A 9068-nucleotide genomic window follows, 5' to 3' on the forward strand; every position below is an offset into this window, starting at 1 on the left:
ATATTTATATATTTTTAAGTGAACATTTGTAACTCAAATCTTTGCTTCTGAGGGAGTCTACAAATTGTTTTAAAAAATGATGCTATATCAGTGGTTCTCAAACTTTTTCATGTCAAGGACCCCCAAAGTGATATGTATTTGAACACGGACGTAGGGGAGACCATGTTGTTCCAGGGACCCCCGCCTAGAAGCAAAGATTTGAGTTACAAATGTTCGCTTTAAAAGAATATACATATTCAATACATATATATTTTTAATAGCAGTTCTACTTGAGCTCAGAATCATGGTCAGTGAGCTCAGTTCGGGGCTCTCCCCCAGGCTGGCAGAGGGAGAGTAGTGCCCAGGATTACAGCTTAGTCAATTGGCACTGGGTGAAAAAAATGGGATACAAAAATCGTGGGATAAAAAGAGAAAAGAAAGTGTATTTGAAACAAAACATTAAACAGATCACTAATAGGCTTACACACCTAATTAACACTCAGTGATGTTTGTCATTTTTTTATAATACTTTTCAATCTGTATTTCATGAACCGATAACAAACCAAGCTAACCGTCCATAAACTCAACACAATATTAGTCCGGCCGTTTCGAGCAAAAATCGTACACTTTACGATAAAAGCATGACATTTGGCACACCGTTAGGGCATGCCATAAGGAACATTTTTGGCTATAGGGCCATCGCAGTTTTGTCCTGTGGTAACTATGGCAGCCATTTTCCAAAATGGCCGCCACCTGCTGTCATTTTACCAATAACTCAGGTGCTAGACCACCTAGGATCTTGATTCTGGTGACTAATCCTACATTTTCAAGGATGAGGAATACAGTGGTACTATTTACAACATGCTACTACCTAACTACATATATCTGGCATTCAGTTAATTAGATAATTGTAAACCCCTCAAAATATGTAATGATGTAGTACAGTAGCCTACATGTTTTCAAACTGACACGTGAGAGTCAAGAATGCAGTACTTCACTGTTTTCACTCTTTTATTAGTAGTAGTATTGCATAATTATTTTAAATGGACTATAAGACACAACAAAGACAGAGTACTCATGAGTCATAGCCTAATGGCATATAGACCAATTATTTGTTTACCAACATTGAGACTGGACGCACAGGTGAATGTTTCACGCAATCAATTCTCAACCTGTTGTTTTGGGGTGCGCTGGTTTCAGCACACCCCAACCCCCTCTTGTGTGTTGGCTAGTGAGGTGCGTCCTAGCGAGACCTGATAGAATGGGTTTCATTGCGCACATACTGGTTCCGCACATAATGGTTCTTAGCAGTGTGACGTCGTCTGTTAAGGGGTCTATTCAATAAAGCCAGATAATCTACACAATGTTAGTTGCACAGTCCACCACAGTAGCAAAGGGTAGTACACTGAAGTGCTGACTTAACACATCTGCATTGTCCACTGCATCCCTTTTTGCAACCACAGCGGAAGAGTTCCCGACAGGCCAGGCTCGCTTCTGTGTGGTCCAGTGCACTTCCCATCCTCCTGTCAAAATTAGAATCAGATTTATTGTCAGATCACAGGTTTACAAGTGTAAAGAAGTGGATTAAATTATTTGCATTCACCTGTCTCCTTCCTCTTCCACCCCCATTCACCTGGGGATGGGAGTTCAGGGGCTGCAACCATCGCCTGTCCCCAGCAGTGGCCAGCTTGGTAGGCTGCCCTCTTAGTATGTTGAATCAGTGCAGCTCGTGTTGGGGGGAGTCCATCAATTGTTCTGCTCTTCTAGGTGAATAGCTGCTTCCGTGCCTGATTCACTGATGCCTGGCCGCTAGTATGGTCATAGAGCAATACCACAAATGGTCAGTATCATTATCATGGTCAGTATCATGGTCAGTATAATGGTCTCATGGTCAGTACCAAGGTCAGTACTGTGGTCAAATGCATTAATCTGTGGGGCTATTTGCCCTTGTTTAAGGAGAATTAAGGAGTCAAGGCATTTCTTCTCCTCAGTTGATTTTATTAAGGAGAGAAGATAATTACTTACATGGTTACACAGGACAGGTCATGGCAGCTTTCAGCAGGAAAATTGAGAGAACTCAGCTCAGAGTGGATATTTATACCCAGTGTCTATGCACATGCATGCTGTTCCTATAGGTTTGTGCATGTGGTGTGTGTGCTCTGAACCAGATGTCTAAACAGTGTGTATCCTATGTGTGTGTGTGCATGTATGGATGTACTTCAGTGTGCACGTAGGTATGTGTGTTACATCCTCTTGTTTGTGTATGTGTGTGTGTGTGTGTGTGTGTGTGTGTGTCCATTGTGCAGAAGAGCAACACCCCAAGATCCTAGAGGTCAGCTAAGGTCAGATGCCCTCTGGGAAGCATCCTTTGAACTGGACATCTAGTGTTCTCTGGAATGTGCTGTAGACCACTCAATATCAGCCTCATGTCTCTGTGTGTGTGTGTTCAGATTGGCTCTATAAGTCCATAAATGTGTATCAATATTTACCACATTCCCCCCTACGGAGGGCCCAAAAGGTCCTTCGTAAACAAGGGTACAATGAAGAAAATCAAACACAAGTAAGAAAACCATACTTCAAAAACATACTCCTCAAAAAGACAGAAATCATCACATCACAACATCTCATTGGCCCCCCTTGATAGACAAAGTACTGTGACACAATCAGACCAACATAAAACAGGCATTAAGATTACACAGTATTGTCATAAGGTGATTCACATTCAATTTCAAAATAAAACTAGACAAACTGTTTCACAAATCATGCAAGAATATCAGTATTTAGAAACGTGTCGGCTTACGATCACTGCGTAGCCATGGATCACATGACGCTCGTCTGACGATAACCGGCAACACTGGAACTTATTTCCCAATAAAACAAGCTTAAAAAGAAAACAACTCAGAAAATCTTATTCACAGAAAATACATAGGATGCTCACGTCGCATCGAAATGCATTCCCCTTCCAATCAGTGTGCAGGTCTCTCTGTTCCTTAAACTCTGGGAAAAAATGTTAAACATATTCACAACATCACAATGAACCATGTGCTCTCTAGGGACTTTCTACCCTTTCTAGTCACCATGTCCATATGTACTCAACAACAAAAATAAAAAACTCCACATTTAATACAAGAGACCAGAGAGTGAAAAATAATCCTTCACAACACTGCAATAAAACGGCAGCCAAACACTCCGCAGTTTAAATCACCATTATCACAAACATATAACCAACATACATTCAACAAAACACTAGTTGATACAGCTTCGTCGTCACTCACTTACAGAACAATAGATCTGCTGGTTTGTGTGTAAAAACTCTCCCCAATCTTCAAATTTAGGACATGTAAGATAATACATCTGTTTGTACTTTAAATCTCTGTTTTCCAAGGCCAAGAGCTTCCGAACCTCTGTCGGACCCGCTCAATTGAAATGTTAAAATGCCAGAGGTTAGGCCATAAAAACAAATAATCTTCACATTCGTGGCAAATACCTCGTTGACTCTTTTTATTACACATGTCAACTTTCCTCTAATACTCCTCATGTCAATTTAGTCAACTAAATATCAACAAACATATAACATCAACAAACAACCTGTTGAAAAGACAGACAAACATTGAAACATGTTAAACCTTCCATCCAGTCCACAAACACAAAGTCCAGTCACACGGAGCAGAGATGGATCCTGTGGCATAGGCAAAGAATGGGTGGGGGCCATCTGTGCCCCTCAGTGCTGAGTGCTGTTCCCTGGTTGCATCCTTGCTGCAGCTGTCTGTGCAGCTAGCAAGCCAACATGCTGCTGTCCTCTGGCCATACTACTCTGAAGTTTTCCTGTAACCCTCTTTTTACTTCTTTTCTTCCATGTCGTCACAGGGGTTGATGCTGTGAGGTTCCATCGTAGATCTGTTGAAGATCAGGTCTTGTCAATTTTCCATAGCCTGCTCCTCTGGTGCATCTGTGTAGGAAGATGGTCTGCATCTGGTCCGGATGAGCTTTCAAAAAAATGTTCTTCCCAAAAGAAAATCACAGCTTGTACTCCTCTTCTCAAGTTCTTCTCGTGTGGAACGGTCACAGACACTCCAGTGTCCAGCACTGTAGTCTAAAAAAGACCAAACCATTTACACGTCCTGGCTGGTTCGCCAAATGTAGTAAAAGTTGCATAGAAGAAGTTGAAAGGTCCAGACCAGTAATGTTCCTCAAGTCGATTTATTGGACAAAACAGAGTACAGAGCACCAGAGCACATGTCAGCCTTGGTGTGGCCGGAACAGAACAGAGCAAGAAGAAGAAGGGCAAGGAGGGAAGGGACAAGAAGGGACGGTTTCTTTGTCCACACAGTATTTATAGGCAGACTTCACATGTGTGTGTATGTACTTGCATACATTGGATGTGCACGGAGCTAGGTGTGTGTGCTACATCTCCTCTGTGTGTGTGTGTGTGTGTGTGTGTGTGTGTGTGTGTGTGTGTGTGTGTGTGTGTGTGTGTGTGTGTGTGTGTGTGTGTGTGTGTGTGTGTGTGTGTGTGTCCATTGTGCAGAAGAGCAACACCCCAAGATCCTAGAGGTCAGCTAAGGTCAGATGCCCTCTGGGAAGCATCCTTTGAACTGGACATCTAGTGTTCTCTGGAATGTGCTGTAGACCACTCAATATCAGCCTCATGTCTCTGTGTGTGTGTTCAGATTGGCTCTATAAGTCCATAAATGTGTATCAATATTTACCACAGTACCATGATCAGTATCATGGTCAGTATCAAGGTCAGTATCATGGTCAGTACCATGGTCAGTATCAGTACCATGGTCAGTATCATGGTCAGTATCATGGTCGGTATCATGACCAGTATCATGGCCAGTATCATGGTTAATTATGGTCAGTATCATGGTCAGTATCAGCACCATGGTCAGTATCAGTATCATGGTCCATACCATGGTCAGTATCATGGTCAGTTTCATGGTCACCATGATACTGACCATGATATTGATATGATACTGACCATAATTAACCATGATACTGGCCATGATACTGGCCATGATACCGACCATGATACTGACCATGATTCTGACATTAAACTGACCATGATACTGACCATGATACTGACCATGAAACTGACATTCTACAGACCATGATAAGTACATGATATTGACATTATACCGACCATGATACTGACCATCATACTTGCCAGGAAAAAACAATTTGAGCCGTTATTGTCTCCGCCAGGTTGAAAGGCATGGCGAGAGAGTATGTTTTACCCCTGTCCGTCCGTCCGTCCGTCTGTGTGTCTGTCTGTGAACAGCTAATCTCTGGCACCGTTAGCCCGGTTTATTACTGTAAATGGTCAGTATCAGTACCATGGTCAGTACCATGGTCAGTATCATGGTCGGTATCATGACCAGTATCATGGCCAGTATCATGGTTAATTATGGTCACACACCTGTGGATTATTATACCAGGAAAAATGACTTGGACTTATGAGGAATCATACCAGCGGAAAAAAAACCCTTCAGGTGTACAGTTTGTGACAAAAGCTTTAGTCAAAATGCTAATCTTAAAAAACACATGTTGATACACACAGGAGAAAGGGTTTTAAATGTACTCTTTGTGGCAAAAGCTTTAGTCAAAATGCTAAAGATTACTTTTTGTTGCTCTCCTTCATGGAGCTACTTGCGGATTATACCAGGGTCAGTCCACCCTTAGGTGAACACGCACTGACCCTGCACCTTAATCCCCATGTATAATGCACAAACTTTTTTTGATTTTTCATTATTGCGCTCTTTTTCTCTCTAAGCACCTTAGCGTCTATAAGTATATCATGCACAGTATACATACATTGCTGCTATGCTCAGGCACCTTAGTTTGTCTCTTATCTCAGGTACTTTGTAAATATGTAGATAACTTGTTTTTGGCCTTCTATTGTTCTCTGTTGATCTCCTTCCCACTTAACCCCCTACCCCTCTTCTTTTTCTCTCTCCCCACTCTTCTTTCTACGGAATTTAACGTTGCGATGGGAGTGTTGTACAAAAACGAATTTCACCCACTTGTTTACCTTGTAAACCTGTGATGTGACAATAAACCTGATTCTGATTCTGTCAGTACCATGGTCAGTATCAGTACCATGGTCAGTATCAGTATCATGGTCCATACCATGGTCAGTATCATGGTCAGTATCAGTACCATGGTCAGTACCAGTATCATGGTCAGTACCATGGTCAGTATCATGGTCAGTTTCATGGTCACCATGATACTGACCATGATATTGATATGATACTGACCATAATTAACCATGATACTGGCCATGATACCGGCCATGATACCGACCATGATACTGACATTAAACTGACCATGATACTGACCATGAAACTGACATTCTACAGACCATGATACGTACATGATATTGACATTATACCGACCATGATACTGACCATCATACTTGCCAGGAAACAACAATTTGAGCCGTTATTGTCTCCGCCAGGTCGAAAGGCATGGCGAGAGTGTATGTTTTACCCCTGTCCGTCCGTCCGTCTGTGTGTCTGTCTGTGAACAGCTAATCTCTGGCACCGTTAGCCCGGTTTATTACTGTAAATGTATTACATTATGAGCAGTTATTACATTATGAGTTGCTACAGCAACTCATAATGTAATAACGGCTCATAATGTAATAAACTAAATGTAATAAAAGCTCATAATGTAATAATCAGCTCATAATGTAATAAAATCATGAGCCCATAATGTAATAATGTGTTACATTAAGAATCTTGCGTAGCCACTCATAATGTAATAACACTGCATAATGTAACCAGAAAAAGTGCTCCTCGGGGCACAGGTCTCCGCCAGGTCAGGGAGGTTATTGTGGCCTCCTGGTGGCGCTATAATAGGCCAATGTGAAAAGGGTCTATTTCTTCTTAGGCCTTTCAATCGGACACTGTATTCATGATTTGAGGCATTTTGTTCAAAACGAACCAATCTTGCAAACTTTGGAAGCCAATCTTAGCCAATCAGGATAGAATATAAAAAATCGAGAGAGACCCGTGTTGATCACATGACTATATAGATACTGTGTACCGATTTGCATGAGGTTTGGACAAAATCTGTAGGAGTGATATCCAAAAATGTGTTTTGCACAAATCGGCCTCCTGGTGGCGCTATAACAGGACAATCTGAAAATTTTGGGGCAGATGTTCGGGTTTGGCATCCAGGGAGTGTGTTTGCACAGTTTTGCAGCGGCCGGGCTAACAGACACACGGACAGACACACGGACGGACGGACACACGGACGGACAGGGGTGACCATGATTAATATGATGTAACACTTCACTTTTCTCAACAATATGAGACATTACTACATTATGAACTTTTATTACATTATAAGCGGCCACGTGAGATTTATAATGTAACACATTATTACTGTAGTAACTGAGTAGTACCACTGTGATATGCTTGTGGAGGAGGCAGGAGGAACCCCTAAACCTTATACTGTTCAACTTCCCTTAAACAGGAACAATTATTTTACTAGAGGCAGTTTGTGGAAAAATATAACAACTTTATTACCATAAAATTACAAAACACATCACTGTCTATTACAAACTAGGACAACAATTAAGGTATTTAAGGCAAGGTATTTAGTATTAAAATGGCAATCTAACAGTTACCTCTCACATTATAAGGAAGGGCGGGTGCACACAGTGAATACCAAAATAACTAGGGGAAAAGAAAAGGGGACAGGCCTCAAAGAAATTATGCAATATAAATACAAAACTCAAATACAAAACATGCAGTGCCAGGTTATATGAATACACACCAATAAAACCAAAGGGGTCCCCAGTGCAGTCCCAAGCTGAGAGGAGAGCCGTGTGCAGCAGGGCGGACCCGGCCTTGAACAGGGTTACATGAATTAAACTGTAACAGAGAAACAGTTAAAATATGCCAATATGGATAAATGTTAAAACCTATGCCTACAGTGTACCTTGGCTAGATGGCTCAAACAAACAAAACAAAAAGAGTAAATTAACAGTGGAAAACAGTGGCCGGTGTGGTCCCTTTAAGGAGACAAACAAAACGCATTAGTTGCCAGCCCTAGTATCACACTATAAAACATTATATTCAAATCATTAAAAGAACAAAACAGCTTAAAACCTACTTTGTGTTGCAGTAATGGTGCACACAATGCAAGGCCAAGGCGAGGGGGCAACCTCAACACCAGAGCTGCTGTATAAAAGACAGTGATGTTACAAACTAAAATACACTAAAATCCACAAAGAGGCAATGCATAAAATGTATACTGCTTTACCCGTGTCTCCAGGTAGGGCAGATAGAACAGACACCACCAGGAGGTCACTTCATTTGTAAAACTGAAATAATAAATAAATGCATTAAAATAAGATAATAAAACACAATGCTGTTGGCTAAATTAAAGTGCTAAAGAGAATGGGAAGCCTCCATGTGCTCAACAGAAAATAGGCAACCAAACAAACAAAAGCCAGTAGTAACATGTGCTCAAACAATAAGCTAAACATTAGCATGAGCTACAACAAACAAAAGGGTCGCACAAAGTAGCAGATCTACAAGGTTCAGTTTTTGGCCTACCATGTGTTCTCCTTCTCCCTGCATGAACCATGCTGCCTACAGCAGAGACAAATGGCTCTCTACTGGGAGGAGCTGGCTTTTATACTTCCTGGTCATATGACCAGGTCAGGTGCAGTGGGTGCACCAGTCACCTAGATTCCCACATTACATTATAGAAAAATCTGTTATTACGTTATGCGCTAATTATTTTATTACATTATGAGCTGATTATTACATTATGAGTTTTTATTACATTTAAATTATTACATTATGAACCATTATTACATTATGAGCCGTTATTACATTATGAGTTGCTACAGGGCCGCATGCGGCCCGCGGGCCGCCAGTTGCCCATCCCTGGTGTAGGGGTTGGAATTAGAGTTAAACAGCATGATTTACATTTAGATCTGTAAGGTTCCGTTCAGATGGAACTCCAGCTCTACACACTTGCAATCAGGTAACTAAACATTATTATTAACCACCAACATTTAACAGCCTTGTTTGGGGAACTAGTCTGTGAATTAATGACATTGAAATGGACAA

The 9068-nt window shown here is 41.3% G+C and overlaps 1 long non-coding RNA gene across 2 annotated transcripts; it reads right to left on the bottom strand.

Annotated features, from left to right (window-relative positions):
• Positions 1 to 1396: 1396 nt before the first annotated feature.
• Positions 1397 to 8582, bottom strand: LOC311058482. Of its 2 annotated transcripts, XR_014602064.1 has the most exons (5): positions 8547 to 8582; positions 8101 to 8311; positions 7762 to 7999; positions 1583 to 1788; positions 1397 to 1502 (listed from the first exon to the last, which is right to left on the bottom strand). It is a non-coding gene; the product is annotated as an uncharacterized lncRNA (long non-coding RNA). The 2 variants fall into 2 exon arrangements; XR_014602065.1 differs by having other exon boundaries at positions 7762 to 8311.
• Positions 8583 to 9068: the final 486 nt, after the last annotated feature.

The sequence above is a fragment of the Gymnoscopelus microlampas genome (assembly GCF_963454915.1).
Source record: "Gymnoscopelus microlampas genome assembly, chromosome: 13".
Taxonomy (NCBI): domain Eukaryota; kingdom Metazoa; phylum Chordata; class Actinopteri; order Myctophiformes; family Myctophidae; genus Gymnoscopelus; species Gymnoscopelus microlampas.